Below are 17,390 nucleotides of genomic sequence, written 5' to 3'. Positions count from 1 at the left end.
GCGGGCGCGCCCTTTGGCTACGAGTACGGTAGCGATACGTTTCTCCGACAAATAAATAAAACGAAACCGTAAGCGAGGGAATAAAATGTGATTTACAACGGTGGAAAGACAATGGCCGAGGCTCCGCACAATAATGTATGCGGATGGCGCGGACTGGTACCCGGGGATACTGACTTCTGATTGGTCGTGCCCCAACGCCAGCGCTACAACGGAAAGCGATAAATAACTGCGAACAGATAAAACCTTTCTTTCTGCCTGGGCTTAGCTTGGCCACTCTCTTGCATTGGACTTAGCACTCGACTTCTCCTTTTCCTTTCTCTCTTTTTCTCCCTGTTACCTCTATCTTCCTTCCTTTCCTCTCCTTTTCCAACTTTTCTCACTCTGCTTCTTCTTCTTCTTCTTCTTCTTTCCTTATTCTTTTGTTTTTCGTAGTATATCTCTCTCTCTCGTTGTCTCTTGCCGCCGCTTCGCCAGAGCAATTTCGAATCGCAGAGGCCGATTCGCACAAACCACGACAGCCACCACCACACCACGACGAACCGCCCTCATCCTTCTTTACTTTCTCGCTACTAGCCTCGTAATATCGTGTTCCTGCTGCTCGTTTGACGGCACCCTTGCTGTACAAGAATCACGGAAGGGTACATTTTTCTAAACTGCAAACGGGTTTATCCTTGAAACAGATATCACATCGAGGCAACAGTCGATGATTTTAATGCAAAATTGGTCAATCTTTGTCGGTAGTTTTATCCTATACCGAAAGCTATAATATATAAACCTACGGAAATGAATATAAATTCACGTCAGAGATTTCTCAAATCTTCGAGTGTCGTTACTTCAAAGGTCTACTCTCGAATCAATGAGGAATTTACATTTCAATTCTGGAAATGACTTCTTCTTCTCTCCCGATTCGCGTAAATACGCCAGACTGATAGCCAATTTTATAGAATCACGTTTGGCAACGTGTCACGCAGCGCGACCGTATGCCAACATTTTCCTTCCGCCGATACGTACGATAGCGGGATTTAATTAAAAATCACGATCCGCGGAGGCTAGCCGGCGATTCGATGAAAAACGTCGAAACGGCCTTTACAGAGGGTGAATAGGGAATGGAAGAGGCGTGGTCGATTTCAAATATTTTGCACAAACGAATCGAGAAGAGGAAACCGGTGGTGACGGGACGCGGGTATAGAGATGCAATTATTTAAAACAGTAATCACGGAAATGAAAGAGTGGATTGAATAGATCCACCCTTCCTCCTGCCGGACGTAGAATATCCGACCGGCTTTCCCACGTGGAAAAAGTCTCTAAAGGCTTTTCTTCCGGCCCGACAAGCAGCAATGCAAACCAAAAATCAAACGTAACTGTAAAGTTAGTCCTCTTTTTTTTCCCTCCTCTTTTCACAGTGAAACATGTTCGTGCATCTCCATCTTTGATACTTGTTTCATTTGCGCGTTAGCCAATTCGCTGATACATACATTGCTTTGAAAAAGGAAAACAAAAGAATGATCGTGTATCATTATAGAATTAATCAATAGAATGCAACAAAATACGTTCAGCAGGGTTCATTTTAGACCAGTACTATCCCTGTTTTTTATCAAATTACGTATGGAACAAAAGAAAACATTTAACAAAATCTGTTTTCCAGTTTGATGCTAAAGTATATTAAGTTTATTGCTGAAACATGATCGATGAACGATTATAATGTTTACGCAGGAGATGGTTGTATTTACTCGCACACTAACCCAGTTTGGGAATGACCTACCATCGCCTCCTTCCTCTCCCTAAATTTGCCCGTGGATGACTTCTACGACCTTTATCGGACCCTCCTGAAAACTGTTAACCACCCTTTGTGTTTGCCATATCGACGAGGATACCACTTTCCCCGTGTGTTCGCTATTGACTCTGATGATTGATCATTTTGATTTTATAATAGAATCTGATAGGATCGACGAGCAGTAAGTGGGAACGGCTGATAAAGAGATTGCATTATTGAGACAGATTTAGGGAAAATTAATATAAAATACATTGTGTGATTTCACTTACGGAAAAAGTCGTCGAAATTAGTTAAGTATTATTTTATAAAAATTATTTTTCTTATCTACCTCTAAAAATGTTCAATAAATTTTCATAAATGCCCGGTATTGATTTCTTTCTGTTCAATTCTCCCCTTAAATCTTATAATACTAAAAAGCTTATATAAACAGCCATAGTCTTTCCATGGTTAACAAACCGCGTAAAAAAAGTGGGTGAATAAAGTTTACAAAGAAGCTGTCATCCTTTTTAGGGAGAACGACAGGGGATATTGCGACTTTAATATTCTTCGACAGACGTTTCACCCCTCTTGCCAGCGAGGAGTCTTTTCGTTTCTAACCGCGTGTCCCCATCCATCGTTCGCGAATCTCTTCGAATTTTAATAACTTCGTGAATGCCCAGAATCCAATAATGTCCTTGGATATATATATTTTCTACAGATTGTTAAAAAATTTTATACCCTGACTATCGCGTATGAATCCACCTTTAAATTTTGAAATTTCTGTTCTTTACGCGCCTTTTTACCTTCCAAAATGAGATTAATTTTGAAACAAATTTTTCTTCCCAATCCCACGTCGTTTTATACATGTAAATTTACTTGCGAAAGTCATATATATGTTTTTTTACACCCTCCAGCCAACGTATGCAAGACTTTTTCCCGTGCGACCTATTAGACCCGCCTCTGAATTCCTAACCTTCTCGTCTGTACTTTCAACCCTCTTGGTGGCGTTGCAGAAAATCTCATATTCCAGAATGACGAGGCGACTTCGACCCCCAGATATCTTTTCTTTCCTGCCTTACGAGATATATTCTTCTTTTTAGCACTGAAATGTCCGGTAGCCGGGATATCCCACTTCGTAATTCGATTATAAGTAAATTTCAACCTTCCTTTATGAGAAACAAACTCTATAAACGTGGAAATTTCATTTTGATTTAATAAAAGTACTGGTTCGTATATTTCGCAAGCAATATAGTCCAGTTTCAATTTAGATATGGTAGTTTAGAAAAAGGAAATGGGAACTTGTTTTATTATTAAAATTAAAATTCTATTTTTTAAATATAGTTTTAAAGTTTATACCTTTAATATCATAGAAATGGTAGCAAGTCATTACAAACTATGATTTCATGAGGAAATAAATTTGCATTTCACTGAAAATATTTCAAGCATTCTTTTCTTTAGAACGTACCGAAAGAAATCACTAAACCGTGAAAAGTAAATTGCAAGTAAATTACCGTTTTTCCTTCTCATTTCAACAGTCAACGTCCAATAGATCGATGAAACTGTCGATATCCAATAAAACTATTTTTTCTCTGGTGACATTTCTGCCGCATATTTGTCATGGTCAATGGCTCCGATATCGATTTCGTAGTTAAACGTGGAATAAGTAAACTCATTACCAGTAGAAATTTAGTACAAGTTAATTTATTGTAAAACTTCTCTTCTTAGCAATCGAGAGAACCATTAGTTTGGCATTCACAAAATCACAAGTATCACGAGCAAAGCTGTAAAAATTCAAAGTAAAGACGTTTCTTTACATTCGAATTACTTGAAATCTAGTTTCAATGCAGAAGAGATTTTACAAGAAACAAACGTGTCTACTTCTGTTAGATTCTCAGAGTGGTTAAAAGAAGTCGAGAATGTTGAAACACCGCGACGGCGAAGTCGCGACCGATAAAGTCGGTCGTCGATGTCCCGAATGGAGAATGGAGAATAGAGAATCGAGGATCGAAGAAAAGAACGAAGACTGTCGGGTCAGAGTGGTTGATGGAGGTTAGTTCGTAGCTGGAAGGGAGTTGGGCGTTGAGCTTCGAGCAATAAGATAAGGATAATCGAAGCAATCGAACGGCGCTCCTGACTGGAGACGAGGGCGTTGGATCGCGAAATGAATTCCACCCTTCCCCCGAGGGGCGGAAGAAAGAAGCACCCTCGCGCTATCGCACACGCATGCACAGACACATCGTCGTTTGTGAAACGACGCTTCAGGGCTGCCTGAAGAATGATAATGTCGCGCTGAAACGAAGATTTGTGAATACATTAAAGAAAACGCGCGAGAGGGGGTGGCACGGAAGAAGAAGGGTGACAGGAAGAACGCCGGGGGATAGTGGAACCGATTTCCTCGGGGAAACGTTTCGAAATTCTTTCCTGCTCGAGTATTTATCTTCTAAGAATCATGGTATCTACCACAGCTGGAGGACAATGAACTTTGATGTGCGTGTTTCTTTCTTAAACTGGGGGGTGAATTTGAAATTCATGATTTCAATGAAATTTTTCTATTTTTCTATTCTGACGGTATTTAAAAGGTAAACTGTATAATAATTAGAACTTTAAAATAAAATAAAATAATTCGAAAGCTGTTTCAAAAAGATCCGAAGAAGTAAAATTACTTGGCCGGTGAATAAATTCCAATAATATATCGGGAATCCGATTTACATTCGCTTAAGAGGCTTGTTAGCGCCTCCCCGAGTCTTCTCTATCCCATTTCTTAACTTCACAAGGACACCTAATTCTCAACTCAACAAAGCAATCGGGCCCGATCTAAATTGTCCTCCGTTACTCTCACTTGCCGGCCACTCGTGCTCGGAACGTTCAAAGGGCACCGTGTTTCGCGACAGTGATAAAAAGAGCCGTCGGTATTATGAAGGTGGAGACATCGTTTCGGGCCTGGATCCCTCTTGTTACCCCTCTCACTCTCGTTTACCCATACCTGGCTTACGCTTGCTCGCTTGCTCGCTCACTCTCCTGGCGAGAGACTAATGGCGGTTTATATTACGCGGATTCATATTACTACCAATTAAACTCCTATACCACCTCAAGCTTGTGGTGTTCATACGTTATGCTGAAGGATAGGGGACGTTGGAACCTGGTGCACGATTCTTCTATACATTCGTGTTTAACATTATCCAACGGGTGTTCTCTTTCTTCGCGTTTCGTATACCCATAACTTTAGCATAGAGATTGAAGATTATTTCATTCTTTATTCTATTCCTTCACAGACTTCTTTTAGTTAAGAACAAACGTAGAGAAAGAAATCAGCATCATTTGCTAAGAGGAGTTTAAAACAGGGCCTATTGCCCTTCTTTCATTTCTTCACTATTTAAATACCTAAGTAACAAAAATTTGTAGCCTAGAACTGATCCTCGGTATAAGGATTATTATGCGTAGTGAAGCATACGTTCTTTAGAGCTACCCGGTGTGCAAAGATGCAAGGATACCACCGCGCGAGAGGAGACATTAATATCAAGCGACCCCACCCGAGAGGCACAAAGATCGCCGATAAGATTTTTATACTACGACCGTGCGGTGGTGAACTCGCGCATTGTCAAATCGCGAAAGGTTCTGCATCTTAAATTCTCCATAGAGCCTTTGCATCTATATGTCCATCGGCAAATGTCCTCGAAGAACCACCCCGTTCGAAATCATTCAAAATGATCCATCAGTGACGGTAGACTCGAAGAATGAGAATTTCTATCCAACAGCTAATTAAATCCTAAAAGAAATTTTAGGTAATCGAGTTTCGGAATAGAGTATCGACGTCTATATTCCTTTGAAATATAGTTATATACTCAGGAAGAACGTAATCGATGTCGGATGCTTGCCCCTTGTTAGAAGATATAACTGAAAAAGGACCTATCGATTGAGACGCGAGGATTCAGCATAGGTTAGGCTGAAGCTTCTTCGGGATTGAAAGTTCACTGGCATTGGGATTATCGTGAGGGCAACGATACGTGCAAATCACGTCGCGAGTCACGGCCCCTTTCGTGACCGGCGCTCGTGAATGCCGATGGGCGTATTCGTGTATACGTCCGAAAGCGAGGATCGATCTGAAAAGATCGAGCGGACTGTCAGTACGGAGGCAGCGGTAGTCAACTCTCTTATTGATTAACAGCACGTTACGCCTCGTCTTGAACGCTTGAACATCGATCAGGGTTAAATCAAATGATGATCGTGCAAGATGTAGTGTAATTCAAATTAACAATAACATCCGAAGTGCAAAGTAATTGCTGAACCTTTGGAAAAGAACATTCTATATGGACATCAATATGGCTTCAGTTTTCGTTTACAGATTAGTTTCAATTCTCTGCAATAATGTACACGATGAATTTGCAGCATGCTGGAATTCATACTTATAATTTGAATTTGTACGATCATCGAAGTAACTAGATAGAGGTCAGGGTGCGCCTTGGCACCGTATATTAAGAAATCTTATTTTAATACCTTGAAATTGATGGAAACTTCAAATTTTCTTCCAATATATGAAACCCTTTCATTCTCGAGTCTCGATCGACCCAGACTCCGGCTGTTGAACGGTTAATTTCACTTTTTGATCATTAACATATAAAAGAGAGCAAATTTGTATGGAGCACTGTTTCGTGAAGAAATTTAGTTATGCAGGTGCGGATAATTAAGGATTCGTGATACTCGAGGAGAAAGCTATCGTAGAATAATTACTGGACACAAGCACTTTTATTATGTCGAAAGGATGAAAAGATTTGAAGCACTTGCAACGAGTATGTTATTATCGTTAAATAACGAGATTCTGTGTTATCGTTCACACCTCTTTCAATCATGTTCCAGGCAATCAAAGAATGACGAGAAGGTCGGATAATCAGACGAGGAAGTGTAACGTGATTCAGGTGAACCTTTACGGAATCCTGTTTGAATGCAACATCGCATGAGTTCATGCGCCCACGGTTTAAGCAGACTATAACAGAGATGGGTGCAGAAGGTGCTATAATATTGTAGTCATCTTTGAGAGCATAAATTTTACAGTTCAAAACGTACAGTATGATATTTATGCTTTCTAAGATATTTATATTTCCTCCTTATTTGTTTCACTGTGTATTGTTTGATTTGCATTGTATTTTAGAAATATTTTAATTCGAATACCTTGATTGGTAGCATAACGCGAGTAATTTTTAATTCGTGCGTTAAGTTTCCTTGCTAACTCGACCGCAACGCGTTTAGCTTTCAGGGAACTCTACGGAGATAAATAAGGAGAAGTCAGGATGGAAAAAAGGAGAAAGAGTACGAAGGAAAGAGAAAGTAAATACAAGCAGAAAAGGGTGAATGAGTGGAAGGGTGAGAAAAAAAACAGTAAGCGTGAAACGGGCAAGTGACCCTTTTGTAGTTGTTGGGTGATAATTTTTAATCAGTGCGTCGTAGGTTCACCGTGAACCAACTTGTTACTTTCTGTTCCTTTCGCATTCCCTGGGCGAGGGAAAGTATTGACCTAAATCAAGGGCTTTCAGACGAAAGGACAAAAGTTTCAGTTTAATTGGAAGATGCCAGACGCTCGATACTTGGCCTGCATGACGCTGACTTTTCGTACCAAATTGCAAATTACGTTTCTAATTTTGACGTCGACAAATTGCATCGTTAGTTTAAATCGTTAATAAAATTTTTCTTCGTCATTTATTAAAAAACGTTTCGATATCGTGGGTGAATAGTCAGGCTTATACGTGTTTGTGTATAAAGGGAATACACTAGTAGTGTCAGTGCCACATTCCAAGGTCCATTCAGACGGCCATGCCCAACGTTGTCAGACATGGCCACAAACAGACAGGCGGACGCCTGCATAAACCGTTTCTCAATCAAGTCAATGCTTTTTAACTTAACTGCTCGGTAATTTAATGCGCCATTATAATTCTACGTTTTGATTTCTGATTATATAACCGATCGAAGGACAATTTGTTATTATAGAAATAAAGATAATGTTAACCCTTGGATGGTGGACTCAATTTTAATTTAATTTCGAATTTTCTAAATTCTACGCTATATTTTGTAAATTTGAAAGTTAAGGAAATATAAATAATTCACTAATTATCTGAAAATACCGAGCAACAGAGCGAAGAGTGTGTGATGTTTTAATGCATCGAAACGAAAGGGTTACCTCGTTCTGCGAACGGATCGGCATTGTTTTGTGGAATTAGGATCATTCGAATAGCCTGATGAGAGACAAAGGATGAAGAAAGAAGATAAAGAAGGAAAGATCGGATGAATACGAAGAGGAGGTTGCACCCTCCTTTTATCCGCATACCTTTAATATCTCCACACGGAGTCCTTAGTAGCTACCGGACAGCCACGGCGATGACGTGACACTACTGGAGTTAAGTGGCGAAACGCGCGGACAAAAAGCCCCATGAAAAACCGAGCCGAAACCGAAGCGAAGCGGCTAAAACAAAGGAGGTGTGGAAGTGTGACGAAACGCTGAAGAGGGAACAGAGGAAGAACCCATTGGAACCCATCCACCTTCTTTTACCCTCTTTGCCTCTCCCGTTCAACGCGGAACGCGCACCTTCCAAAATTTCTTCTTTTTCTCTTTCATCTTAGTTTTTGTACACCCTCCCTCTTTTTTACTTCATTTTTTCACGGTATTTTTAATTTCTTTGTTTCATCCAATTTCACAGTTTTGCAAAGTTCCTTGATTCACCAAAACGCGATCAGTTGGGTCTGTAATTAGACCGATCCAACACAGAATAAAGAATAATTAAAATTTATAATTGCATACTACTGTTTCGATGTTTCATTACTTTTTCAAATTTGTTTCAACTGAAATCCGTCTATGTTATTTGAAATTTTAAACCGTGAATTTTTGGATGAAGACAATACGGAATGAAACATTCGCTGTGTATAAGTTTTATCTAACTCGCAGCGAAACTCAATCAAATCCACGAAACATTACTACGCTACCTACGTAGATCAGGATCAAAATTATTTTTCGCCTTGATTGTGATCTCTTGGGAGCGCAACCCTGAGCGAGTGGTATATACGTGTTGGCTGCGTTTCGGATCCAACCCTATGAAATATCAATGGCTTATTACTAATGTAATTTTTCGTTCAATGCCCGATGATTACCAGACGGGGAGACATACGCCGTGTACTTCACCGTGGATATACGATCGCGAAAGCTTCTTTTTGTATTTATACAAGTGCTGCAAAACCAGTTACATCAATATTTTACGTGTAACATAAAGTTTAAATTTTCCTTCCAAAAGTATTAACTCAAAATCATAGGTACATGTATTTATAAAATAATAATGGTGCCGATAAAATAGAGCTGTTTGCAGTTAAATTAAATTTAAAAAAATTATTCTCTCTCAATTATTATTCAGAATTACTACTGCCACTTAGTGAAGCTATATTATTTATAAAAGAAAGTGTACATTTCATCCGAGGATCAGGGGAACTGTAATACATATATATATTGTAAGTTTGAATTATAGGGTATAGCATAATTCACGACAATCGATCGGAGAATAAACTATTATTCTCGATCGAGTACGCAGCAAGGGTGAAGTGATAGGGGTTAGGAAAACTAAGCGAAATAAATCCAGGAGAACGGGATGAGCGAGGGCTTGCATGCTACGCAGTCATTTTTAAAACTCCACCGGGAAAATAAGAAAAACTCATCAAGTAGGGATGATTGCTGTTCCCTCCACACTGACAGAGAACCACCGGCAACCTTCACCCACGGGAGTCACCAAGATCTATACACTACTCCCTGTCTGTAATCTAGGCCCTTCTCTTCTCTGGGTCCTCAGGAATTCGCCTACGGGTTATTGTCCAAGTATGTTCGCTATGTTGACCTTCAATAATGAAAGACCTTCACAAGTGTATCTTCAGGGACGTGTACGATGCTGAAAATTAGTCCTGGACCAGGGAAATATTGAAGCAAATAAGTTGTAATGAAACTTGAAGATAAAATTCTGATGAAATCCATAATTAATGAAACAATTGATTGTTTATTATTTCTGTAATATCATTCTGTTTTATATTCAGATGATTTCTTTTTGTAACATCTTTATATATTACCAATTGTGACTCTTTTTTTTAAATTATATTTCAAAGAAATATATATCCATCAAGAAGTCCATTCGAAGTTCTTTTAATGTGATTCGTCGGTGCACGGTTCAAACTAATTTCAAATTCGTTGTCCCCATCAGATCCACGCCACAGGGCTCGTTTTATTGTGGAAGGAAAATCTCATTTTCCGCGCCTTAGGGACTCCCACAAGAATCGCTGCTTTCTACGTCCCTGTACGCGAGCAGAACCAATATTTGCCTAAGGAAATTCAGAGAAGTTTACGCAAGAGTACCGAAATTGACTGCCTTCGAAGCCAGGTTTTTCTTCAGTCAATTTTCTTTCTGCGACCTTTCTTCTTCTAGTTCTTCTCTTTCTTCGGACTTTTATGATGAATTAACATTCTTATTTATTGCTATGAATATTACGTGTCTTTAAAATCTTCGTAAAATTGGTAATGAAATGCAGTAGTTAAACAGAGGGATAGTTAGCAGACTATAATTTTCATCTGTATTAAGATGAAAACAAGAATGTGTTGACACGGTAGTAACGACGAGAACGAGATAAAGCTAAATGTTACTTAATTTAAAAGTCATTTCGAGATAATCGTGTTTTTATCTTATCTTCATCGCATAAAGTTAAACAACTCAATTAAAGGAAACTTATAATGTTCAGGCAAGAAATACACAAATGTTGGGTTACATCTTTTCAGACGAATCATTAATTAAAACAGTAGTTATGAATAAAGTTGCAGGAATTGATTTTTAACAATTAAACCAGCAAAAACTATGACAGATCACATCAAAAGTACGTTTTATACGACAATAAAATTTTTACGATCCATAAAATTTCAATTTAGAAAATGATATATGAATGTATTACAAAGATGACAGAATTGTATGCTGGTATTATTTAAAAAAACCTCTGTGAACCGAAATTGCTAAAGGGAATGATTGATTGCTCTTTTTAAATCCAGGTGACAAATTGTTGCATTCGCGATAAAGATACATTCAGATCATGTAAAAACAGACTTCGAGAAATTTGGAAATGGAGATTCTAGTTTGAATAATGGAGAGCGAAATAGGAGGTCAGCTAAGATTAATGATGATGAGATATTCGCATTAATTAAAAAGAATCCACAGTGTGCACGCCACTACACGTTGCAAACATATATTAAATATTTCCTACAAACCGGTTTCCTTGGATCTGAAAAACTTGGAATGCCGAAGAAGTACAACGTTTGGGTTCCCCACGAATTGGGCGAAAGAAATCTGTCAGACCGAATTTCAGCGCACGAAACGGTCCAAAATTAATCTCCCGTTGAATCGACGAGTAATTAGTAACCAGAACGTTACTAATTTTTATCGTACGTTTTCAATTTGATTTTAAATTAAGGAATCAACCATGCAACAATTCACCCTGTATGCAGACGAATTGGCGCGAGCTTATAAACATATTTCCCTGCATTCTCTGTGTTTTCCTTCGAGACAGAAATAAACTAGGAGGAATATATCAAACCATATCAAACCGTATCAGGAGGTTTTATTTATACCACACCAACTCTGAAGAGAAATCAGTCAGCAGCTGTTCCGCAAGTAACAAGAAGTATCTACAATATCCATCATCCATCATCATCACTTATCATCGTCGAAGTGGAATTACAAATCTCTTCTGCAAACTCATACGTTCTCGCCTTTGTTAATCTAATGGAACGAGTCAAGCATCTTCTTACGATCGAATTAATTCGACGTTCCGTCACTTGGATCCCCTGGCCCGTGGATACGGCTAAGAAAAGAAAAAATATACGAAAAGGTAAGGGTGGGCAGGATGTGAATTCCTGTACAGTTTGGTGCAACGTAGACTTCTTTTGGTTAAGGGTGGACGTGAGGGAAGAAATCACCCACCGCTTGCCTGTGGGTGCTTGGAGCACCTAGGTAGAACCTAGGGAGATCCTAGGGAGAGTCAAGGAAATCCTAACTTAAAATCTTTGCATATAAAGAATATGAAAAAATAAAAAAAGACGGTGAGACGCTTCTTTTGCATCGAGATTCTGTTAAAATCGAAATCGAATTGTCGGGGGTTCCTCCGGCTGCGGATCGTACGATTAAAACGAAGAGAAGAAAAGTCGAGAAGAGTGAAAAAAAGAAGGGAAAGCAAAGTAAAAAGAGAAAAGAAAAGAAAGAAGAACAATCGAATACCTAACTGGTAAAAATTCGCATCGCAAATCCGTCCCACGTCAGCGGCGGACCGAAATCACGAATTCTCGAACTGTTGCGTGATCCGGCGTTGATTTATGACAAATAAGAGAATTCGGGCTGGCTACGCACGTTTTGAGCGGTATAACCAGGCGCGTACCAATAATGAATACGTATAAGGAAGGGAAGGAACACCCTGAACGGAAGGGGGGGAAACTCAGAGAGGACGAGCATCGACTTATTTGAAATGTAAAGACGCGCTTCCCTTTGCTCTTCGTCTTTGCTTCACTGGCCACGAATATTCCATTATAGACGTTGTGTGCGTGTAGGGTACCGCGCGTGGCATACATTTATAATTGTATATCATATTATATTTATACACCGAGTGTCAGAAATATAACTAACATCTTTTAATTTTAATATTTTGATCTTCGGATAAAAGACTACTGTAAGCTTGATAAATTTTCCCCAAAAATATGGCAGCTTAAAAGTAATGGTTTTAAAAATTTTCCTAATATTTAGAATATTAGTTTCAGTGGAACTTTACATATTTACAAAAATGGACCATGACGTTATCGATTCATGTTCATAAATTCTAAGACTCATCATTCACTTATCACTTCGCTAAATAAATTTCACGAGCTACGTAAAATACGACACTTTAAATTGTCGCAAAAACTTAAATCACAGGTTTGGCAGCACTATGAAATGTTTATATAAAAAATTAGCTGTTTCATTGGAGTTAAGAAATTATATATATTTATCGTTTTGCTAATTAGATTACTTTCCGAAGACGATAAAAATGAGGACCCACTTATTTATAACTTGTAAATATAGCAGTATAAACGTTTGATAAAAAGAAAATATAATTACTGGAATATCTGATTGTATACTCCAATCAAATATTATAGGAATTTTATATTCTATTTTCGAAAAGAAATAAAACGCAAGGAAGCGTATAGAGAAACTTAACGTTCTTACAAATCACGTTTTGTATTAGTACAAAATATTATTTACACGTGAAATTTCAAATGTCCATTACTAACTCACAGACTTAACGCTTCTGATCGGTTTATTCCTGAAGATTTTGCATCGGCCGGATCAAATAAGTATCGGAGATGGAAAAAGGGAGGAAAAATGTGGATCATTCGAATAACGATTGCTTCATACCATTGCGTCCAAGCTGCATAAGTATATATGCACGTTATCTCGTACACTTGGTAATTGCATCTTCAGGCTATTCGATGTACATGTACGTGTATGTATACCTGAATTGATACATCCTCCGTAGCTACGCGTACGGATTATCCGCAAAACGTCTCCCATTATGATTATGTTACTCTACGATCCAGATGTTCGTGGCACGTTCGATCGAGCTCAGCTTTAGTACGTGATCCGTAAGAGAGTACCACTCTTCCTTTCGATACTCTTATTTTCTTTATACTGTAATACCACAGCGTTACTGATCGATTACCAGAACTTAATATTCTACCACGTGAAATTTTGTTAAATGCGTTATTATTGTTTTGTTATTTTTTGCAAGCTTTTCGAACCACCGAAGGAACAAATTGCATAATGATCGCGAGAGATTGGGGTAATAGATCATTCAACAGTGTATTCGTTCGTGTATCCCTGCACAAAATTTTCCTTATCTTTCATTCCTCTATATATGACTATAATAGATGAAAAAATAGAGGATTTGTAAACATTAATTTAAAAAAAAAAAAAAACTGTTGCAATTGATGAAAAGACTGAAATGGAATGCATTGTTGAAAGACTAAAAAGTAACGTATAAATTGGATGAGCTCTGACAATCGTATAGTTAATCTCGATTTTTCATTCGACATGGATCTTGCTTCCTTGATTTCTCAAAAGCTCTTGATTGATTGGTAGCTCGAAGCGTTGGGCGGTGGGAAAAATGACAAAGGATGGATTTTATGTGAAAGCCAGACGAAAGAGAAGATACACATGCGCAGGACTACGTGATCAGCATTAACCCTCATCAGTCTTCGCTCTTTTTTTTTTTTTTGCTAAAAAGTGCTTTAAATTTTCTCGGCTATTTCGAGGGTGGTTCTCTTTGATCGGAGAAAATGTCATTAAGGTTTCTACTCTAGCAACCACGACCGCGATAACCGAATTTCAAGTCTCGAATCGATTTCAAATTTCTTTTACCGAACTCGTAGCAGGCCTGCTTTATATCATCCACTTACGTTTTAGTTATTTGCTCTACGATGTGAACATTTGAAAAGAAAAATGTCGGATCGTTTTCAAATCAAAAGGGTTAATAGTAGATTCTTGATTACTATTCTAAAATCGAATTTAAAATCACATGGGGGTATAAATTATTGTACACGATCGTTCATCCGTTTCCATAGCACAAGGGCGGACACATTAACACGTAGTACCGTGAACCACGCCAAAAGTGCCGAGGGGAGGGTATTGCTCGAAATATTGATTGCCGATCGTGTCGTGCACCCCTGACGTGAATTATCATCGTCGATACTAAAAAAAGCCCTGAGTCATCGGTCGTTCGATAGTCACCCTTCATCAGGCAACACGGAACATTTGTTCGTTGGTTTCGTATTCCGTAAACGATCGGCTTCTCTTCTTTGCATTCTTCCCTTTCCAAGGGAAAACTTCAATATCATTTATCACAATTCATTGACATAGCAAGATAAAGCAACGGTTTAACTCGCGCCACCATTTTATCACGCGTGGACATTAACGATCGTGGTAAACTCAGGTCAACGTGATTCGCATCAACAATTTTAAATTAACAAGACACACTGGGCGATATGATTTTTAGAATTAATTTGGAGAACAATTTGAATAATACGGTTCACGCGATTAGAACGCACGCGTCTCGTCACATCGGATTATCCATTTAAACTAAACCTTGCGCGGACCATTAAGAAAGGCTCGGGCATTGTAAATAATTGAAAAGTTATCTGGACGTAGGAACGTAAGAAAAAGGTCGAAGGTGCTGTGATCATACCTTAGTATATACGTGGTTTTTCCTTTCATTGCTGTAGCTTACGGCACCCCAGAGGCGTGGGAGGCCCGACGGCGAGAATACCGAACACACATTACTTGATTGTCTCACTATAGTCCATCCAACGAGACGAAACAGTAAATGTGTAGAAATTCACGTGCTCGAAGCAGGCCGACTCGCACTATACCGACCTCGACCGAATCGTTTGAAGAACTGGAAACAACTGAGCTCCGGCCCTGCGTCGAGCGCGTGAATTTGTAAACATACGTGTACCGGACTCGTAATCCGTCTCATTGGACGCATTATAAAAACAAACTAGAGATCTCTTAGTCCTAATTTGACATTTCTTATTCCCCCTTGGGCTCGATATCTAATACGCGATCAGAAAAATACAAATCAATGATCGTGGATCATTAGAGAATAATTTTTGAAGCAAATTGGCCAAGTGTGCATCTAATTCGCTAAGCTATATAAAAATTGGACATTTTTAAAGGAAAATTAATTAATTTGCATAATTTCATTTAGAAAATCACAGAATTAAGTAAACGTTACGTATGTATTCTTAATGATAAGCTTATAATAATTTGTAAATAAACTGATTAACGTCTAGTTGTTACTTTAATTTACATAATTCTCGTATATTTTTAGAAATTATGCTAGCATATTACTGAGAGAGACAGAGGACATTATTGAACTTTAATTGAAAGGCTAATGGTATTTAAATTTTCTTTAATAGCGTTCTAAAATTTAAAAAAATGGGTTTGGATATTTTGAACACCATAGTATGTATTATAATTTAAAGGAAGAAGAAGAAAAAGAATTGAGAAGTTTCTTGCCTTTTTTCGTCTTCTTTCTCAGAGATGTTATCCGAAATAATTCACGAGGTATCACGTATTCGTGAAGCTTCTTTACATATGCACCGAATTATACAACTGGGAACAACACAGAATTCGGGATAAAATTGTTCTACGTCACGTGTAGAGACCCAAGGAAAGAATCAAAGGTGCAAACGATTCTGAATACAAATATACCCGGCATTCTGTTGTTTTCAGTTGATTGTCAATCATATAAACAATTTCACATAAATTGTTTGTTAAATATACAAAGTTGAGACGAAGAAACAGAAGAAAAGATATTTAATTTACTTGACGTCGAGGTACGGTCAAATGAAATAAATCTTATCAGAGTTGAATAATCAGTAACGAAGTCAATAATTATTTTAATTAAACACTGGATAATTCTAAAAAGAAATGCCCTAAATGTTTACAAAAATGATCTTAGAAAATGTTTCCTTAAAACGTCAAAAACCTCGGGCATCGACACCGAGACATTCTTAACGGTCTTCTGAGTAATACTGAAACAAGCCCTAAGGAATTCCTATGTCGAATTTCGTTAAAAGTCTATCCACAACCCCTTGCTTCCTAAAAAAGACTTAATTATCTCACGTTCATCGTAAAATCACCACGCTTGCAGATAAAGATTTTGATCGAATCGTCATTCAAATCACGTTCACGGTGTACCCTATACTTAAGCATATCCTTGAATGAGAATCGGGGAATGGATTTTGCTACTTGCGAGAAGTGTATCTATTTTTGTTCTAGAAATTACTACTCGATAGTTTCATTTTTTCTTTTATGAGAGAAACGTAAGCGGCACAATTAAACGTAAACCGAAAAATAGAAAAATTTCTTAAGTATTAAAATATTATATGCTAATGGTAATCAGAGTTCATTCAAAATTCGTGTGAAATAATGATGATTTTTCTGGTCTTCTAATTAGCTTCTTAAATTCGTTAATATTCAAATAGATTTCTGGTCCCGGACCCACGGGATATTTATCCAGTAATTAGGGGGGTAAGAGTTCCGGACACCGTCGACTTTCTTCGTACATGGTTTCACGGTTCCAGTAATTTTGTCGTTTCAGTTTTCGAAATTTGCAAGCAGTAATTAATAAAGCAGCCGTCAGTCGACGAAATTACCTGGACTCGTGAAATGCCAGTGCAAACACTTTAACTCTCGTTCACGGTTCGTACTAATTGAGACGCTCCCTTGAAGAACAGTCGTCGGTCTTGCTAACAGTTGGTGTCAACAATCAGCGGAACTTAATTATGCACGCCTCTAATTACCATGCTCTCAGAAACTAGCTAGAAGACGAAGATGAAAACGTAAAAGGAGCGAGTGTCTGATACCGTGTTGTCGGTAGACGCATTCGACCCAGCTCTGACTCCTGTTTAACGTTCCTTGCGTCACCGATCGCTTAATTTGTTTAACTAATCAGAGAAGAGCGTTAATCGTTTAATTACACAACCTGCTAGTGATCGGAGGTCACCATGGGCTAATCACATTTGTTCGTTTGTCTGGCTGGAAACACT

The 17,390-nt window shown here is 38.3% G+C and overlaps 1 protein-coding gene across 8 annotated transcripts in view; it reads right to left on the bottom strand.

Moving 5' to 3' along the window:
- zfh2 (Zn finger homeodomain 2) overlaps positions 1-17,390 on the bottom strand; it is a 234,291-nt gene that overhangs the window by 22,295 nt on the left and 194,606 nt on the right. The gene's annotated exons all lie outside the window — the stretch shown is intronic.

This window comes from Osmia lignaria, chromosome 13 (assembly GCF_051020975.1).
Source record: "Osmia lignaria lignaria isolate PbOS001 chromosome 13, iyOsmLign1, whole genome shotgun sequence".
NCBI classification, from domain to species: Eukaryota; Metazoa; Arthropoda; class Insecta; order Hymenoptera; family Megachilidae; genus Osmia; species Osmia lignaria.
This window is presented reverse-complemented; position numbering and strand designations above follow the sequence as displayed.